Source organism: Schistocerca americana, chromosome 4 (assembly GCF_021461395.2).
Source record: "Schistocerca americana isolate TAMUIC-IGC-003095 chromosome 4, iqSchAmer2.1, whole genome shotgun sequence".
In the NCBI taxonomy this organism is placed as follows: domain Eukaryota; kingdom Metazoa; phylum Arthropoda; class Insecta; order Orthoptera; family Acrididae; genus Schistocerca; species Schistocerca americana.
In genome coordinates this window covers 729,031,289-729,037,288 of record NC_060122.1, presented here as the reverse complement: position 1 = coordinate 729,037,288, position 6,000 = coordinate 729,031,289, and positions in this window count along the sequence as shown.

Genomic DNA, 6,000 nt, shown 5'->3' with positions numbered 1-6,000 from the left:
AATTCGAAAAAATTTTCGTATCGAAAACATTTTTTGTCAATTTTCGTAAAAATTAAACTTGTACAACAGTTCTGAGGACAGTTCTGAACAGAACCCCAAGAGCTCTATCGAAAATCCCAACAACATTTTTCTATGGCGATAATGGTTTGAGATAAATTGATTTAATATGGGACACACTTTCTTTACGGATAATATAAATATATTCGTACAACAGTTCTGATGACAGTTCTGGACACCACGTGAAGAGTTCTATCGAAAATCCTAGTGAAATTTTTTTGTGCAGGTAATAGTTTAAGAGGTAATTGCAACTTAATTAAGAATTCCATAAGAGCTCCTACTGTGAAGCTGGCACCCTTTTTTTCACAAATGTATACTTTTTTCAGATGTCTTGATAGATATGCCATAGTTCTAGAGTTCTGTGTACAAAATTTCAATAGTTCTGCAGGATTCAGCGACGAAAACAATATTCGAAAAAATTTTCGTATCGAAAATATTCTTCGTCAATTTTCGCAAATTGTAAATAAGTACAACAGTTCTGAGCACAGTTCTGAACAGAACTCCAAGAGTTCTATAGAAAACCCAAGTAACATTTTTTTGCGCAGCTAATAGTTTACGAGATAATTGCAATTTAAGGAGAAAATCTTTTCACTTACCGTGAAGCTGGCACCCTTTTTTTCACAAATGTATACTTTTTTCAGATTTCTTGATAGATATGCCATAGTTCTAGAGTTCTTTGTACAAAATTTCAATAGTTCTACAGAATTTAGCGACGAAAACAATATTCGAAAAAATTTTCGTATCGAAAACGTTCTTTGGCAATTTCCGCAAAATGTAAATAAGTACAAGAGTTCTGAGCACAGTTCTGAACAGAGCTCCAAGAGTTCTTTCGAAAATCCAAGTAACATTTTTTTGTGCAGCTAATAGTTTACGAGGTAATTGCATTTTAATGAGAAAATCTTTTCACTTACTGTGAAGTTGGCACCCTTTTTTTTAGAAATATATTTTTTTTCAGAGTTCTTGATAGATATGGCATATTTCTAGAGTTCTTTGTACAAAATTTCAATAGTTCTGCAGAATTTAACGAAGAAAACAACAAAATTCGAAAAAATTTTCGTATCGAAAACATTTTTTGTCAATTTTCGTAAAAATTAAACTTGTACAACAGTTCCGAGGACAGTTCTGAACAGAACCCCAAGAGCTCTATCGAAAATCCCAACAACATTTTTCTATGGCGATAATGTTTTGAGATAAATTGATTTAATATGGGACACACTTTCTTTACGGATAATATAAATATATTCGTACAACAGTTCTGATGACAGTTCTGGACACCACGTGAAGAGTTCTATCGAAAATCCTAGTGAAATTTTTTTGTGCAGGTAATAGTTTAAGAGGTAATTGCAACTTAATTAAGAATTCCATAAGAGCTCCTACTGTGAAGCTGGCACCCTTTTTTTCACAAATGTATACTTTTTTCAGATTTCTTGATAGATATGCCATAGTTGTAGAGTTCTGTGTACAAAATTTCAATAGTTCTGCAGAATTTAGCGACGAAAACAATATTCGAAAAAATTTTCGTATCGAAAATATTCTTCGTCAATTTTCGCAAAATGTAAATAAGTACAACGGTTCTGAGCACAGTTCTGAACAGAACTCCAAGAGTTCTATCGAAAACCCAAGTAACATTTTTTTGCGCAGCTAATAGTTTACGAGATAATTGCAATTTAAGGAGAAAATCTTTTCACTTACCGTGAAGCTGGCACCCTTTTTTTCACAAATGTATACTTTTTTCAGATTTCTTGATAGATATGCCATAGTTCTAAAGTTCTTTGTACAAAATTTCAATAGTTCTACAGAATTTAGCGACGAAAACAATATTCGAAAAAATTTTCGTATCGAAAACGTTCTTTGGCAATTTCCGCAAAATGTAAATAAGTACAAGAGTTCTGAGCACAGTTCTGAACAGAGCTCCAAGAGTTCTTTCGAAAATCCAAGTAACATTTTTTTGTGCAGCTAATAGTTTACGAGGTAATTGCATTTTAATGAGAAAATCTTTTCACTTACTGTGAAGTTGGCACCCTTTTTTTTAGAAATATATTTTTTTTCAGAGTTCTTGATAGATATGGCATATTTCTAGAGTTCTTTGTACAAAATTTCAATAGTTCTGCAGAATTTAACGAAGAAAACAACAAAATTCGAAAAAATTTTCGTATCGAAAACATTTTTTGTCAATTTTCGTAAAAATTAAACTTGTACAACAGTTCCGAGGACAGTTCTGAACAGAACCCCAAGAGCTCTATCGAAAATCCCAACAACATTTTTCTATGGCGATAATGTTTTGAGATAAATTGATTTAATATGGGACACACTTTCTTTACGGATAATATAAATATATTCGTTCAACAGTTCTGATGACAGTTCTGGACACCACGTGAAGAGTTCTATCGAAAATCCTAGTGAAATTTTTTTGTGCAGGTAATAGTTTAAGAGGTAATTGCAACTTAATTAAGAATTCCATAAGAGCTCCTACTGTGAAGCTGGCACCCTTTTTTTCACAAATGTATACTTTTTTCAGATTTCTTGATAGATATGCCATAGTTGTAGAGTTCTGTGTACAAAATTTCAATAGTTCTGCAGAATTTAGCGACGAAAACAATATTCGAAAAAATTTTCGTATCGAAAATATTCTTCGTCAATTTTCGCAAAATGTAAATAAGTACAACGGTTCTGAGCACAGTTCTGAACAGAACTCCAAGAGTTCTATCGAAAACCCAAGTAACATTTTTTTGCGCAGCTAATAGTTTACGAGATAATTGCAATTTAAGGAGAAAATCTTTTCACTTACTGCGATGTTGGCACCCTTTTTTTCACAAATGTATACTTTTTTCAGATTTCTTGATAGATATGCCATAGTTCTAGAGTTCTTTGTACAAAATTTAAATAGTTCTACAGAATTTAGCGACGAAAACAATATTCGAAAAAATTTTCGTATCGAAAACATTCTTCGTCAATTTTCGCAAATTGTAAGTAAGTACAACAGTTCTGAGCACAGTTCTGAACAGAACTCCAAGAGTTCTATCGAAAACCCAAGTAACATATTTTTGTGCAGCTAATAGTTTACGAGATAATTGCAATTTAAGGAGAAAATCTTTTCACTTACTGTGAAGTTGGCACCCTTTTTTTCAGAAATGTATATTATTTTCAGAGTTCTTGATAGATATGGCATAGTTCTAGAGTTCTTTGTGCAAAATTTCAATAGTTCTGCAGAATTTAACGAAGAAAACAACAATACTCGAAAAAAATTTCGTATAGCAAACATTCGTTATTAATTTTCGCAAAAAGTAAATTCGGACAACAGTTCTGAGGGCAGTTCTGAACAGAATCCCAATAGTTCTATAGAATATCATAATTACAATTTTTTTGTGCAGCTAACACGTTACAATATAATTGCAATTTAATTAGGGAACCTCTTCACTTACTGTGAAGTTGGAATCCTTTTCTTCAGAAATATATATATATTTTCAGAGTTCTTGATAGAAATGTCATAGTTCTAGAGTTACTTGTACAAAATTTGAATAGTCCTGCATAATTTAGCGAAAAAAACAACAATACTCGAAAAATTTTTTGTATCGAATACATTCTTTGTCAATTTTCGCAAAAAGTAAATTCGTACAACAGTTCTGAACAGAACACCAAGAGCTCTATCGAAAATCCTAATAACATCTTTTTGTGGCGATGATAGTTTATACGGTAACTGCTCTGATGTTAGACCCAGTTTCTCCACAGAAAAAGTAAATTCGTTCAACAGTTTTGATGAACAGTTCTGGTTAACACGTCAAGACTTCTATCTATAATCATAATAACATTTTTTGTGGTTGTAATAGTTTGTATGGTAATTGATTAATTGTGGGGCACTCTTACTCAAAAAAAAAAAATTATGTCTGTTCGTATGCTCTGATGCCAGCTCTGGATAGCATTGTAAGAGTTCTATCGAAAAAACTAGTAACATATTCTGTGCAGGTAATTGTATACGTAGTAACTGCCATTATTAAGGAATGCTTATGAGCATTTCCCGTGAAGTTTGAACCCATTTTACGATAAATATAAATTTTTTTCACAGTTCTTGATATATATGCAATAGTTCTAGATTTCCCTGCTCAAAACACGAATAGTTCTACAGAATTTCGGGAAGAAAACAATAACACGGCAAAATTTTGGTATGGTAAAAAATTATTTGTCAGTTTGGAAAAATAAATTTGTATAACAGTTCTGTTGGCAGTTCTGGATAGCACCGGAAGAGTTGCATTGAAAATGATAAGAACATTTTTGTGGCGATAATAGTTTATACAATAATTGTTTTAATCTGATACTCACTTTATCTAATATAGCAAAATTCGTAGAATAGTTCTGATGACAGTTCTGAATATCACCCACAGAGTTCTACCAAAAACTATAATAACATTATTTGTGACGATGACATTATATGAGATAATTAATGTGGGACTCACTTTTGTCATGTAAAAGTAATAAATTCGTACAAAAGATCTGACGGCATTTCTTAATACGACCCTAAGAGTTCTACCGACAACTGTAATAACATTTTTTGTGGGGATAACAGTTAATGAGATAATAGCATTTTCGAGAGACCCACTTGGTCTACATTATAATAAATTGGCACAACCCTTTTGCTGCCAGTTCTGGATAGCACCGAAAGAGTTCTTTTAAAAACCCTCATAACATTTTTATGGTGCCAGTAGATTATGAAATAGATTGTGTGTTCACTCTGCAGTGGGTGTGCGCCGATGTGAAACTTACTGGCAGATAAAAACTGTGCCGGACCGGATCTCTAACCCCAGGCTGTGACCAAAGAATATCGTCACAATATCCTTTCGTCCAGGAGTGCTTCTTCTGCAATTTTCGTAGGACAACTTCTACGAAATTGGGAACGCAGGAGATGAAGTACTGCTGGAAGTACAGCTATGAGTACGATCGTAAATTCTCACTTTTATTTTGGAAAACCGAAAATCGAAAACCGGATGTATATTCTACTAAATACAAAAAGTCTAAATGTTCAGCACTATACAAATGCCAGTACACCTTCTTAAGACTGACTGTAGTAACTGTAGGTGGAAGCGTGGGATGTGCACGCTTAGACGATTCAAGTAGAGAAGGCTCGTCAGTGCAAAACAAACAGATGGCTGAGAGAGCAGATACATTCACACGCGCCACTAACCAGATGGTGTCACACCTGTCGAGAATCGCACCAGAGGTACAATGAGCTGTGGTGGAGTGCTGTTGGCGTGGTTACTATGCAACTTACTTGATGGGCATCAATACACCGTTATATTAATGTACAATACTTGAGAAACAATGTCATTCACACACTCCGAGTTCCTTATCACTCAGTACTAGACTAAATTACCGGCCTGGTGATAAGCAGCCTATGTACCTCACCAACTACACATCTTCGTGTTATAAGAAAAAAAAGAGAAAAATACCAAGGGACACAAAATATGAATCCGGATAAACCGGAAATCCGGATTATTGAGGACCAAATAAACGAGGTTCTTATTTACAAATTTCGAACTTCTTATTAACTTTAATACTGTATCCCCTCAACATTATAACACCTCTATCAGTCATGTATTGAATTAGGATTTAAACATACTACTTAGTTCGTTTGTACGATATATTCAGTAAATATACATACCTTTCTATACATTGTAAAGACTTTTAACTCTCGCTGTAGTGTAACTCATCAAACTTCCACACTTCCTTTCTAACTAGAACAAATGTTTGCAACAATATTAACGACATCAATTTCAAATTTGTTCGTTACACACAGCACATGTTTTTATGTATCCTAGCGGCTGGTGATGTTGCAATATAACTTTCATCCATGAGGGTCCTGGGCATATTTTTAGCTGTTAGTGGGTCCTGGATGTCATGAGAGTTCAAAACAATTACTGTTTTACGTGATAAAATTCATCTGGTTCTTCC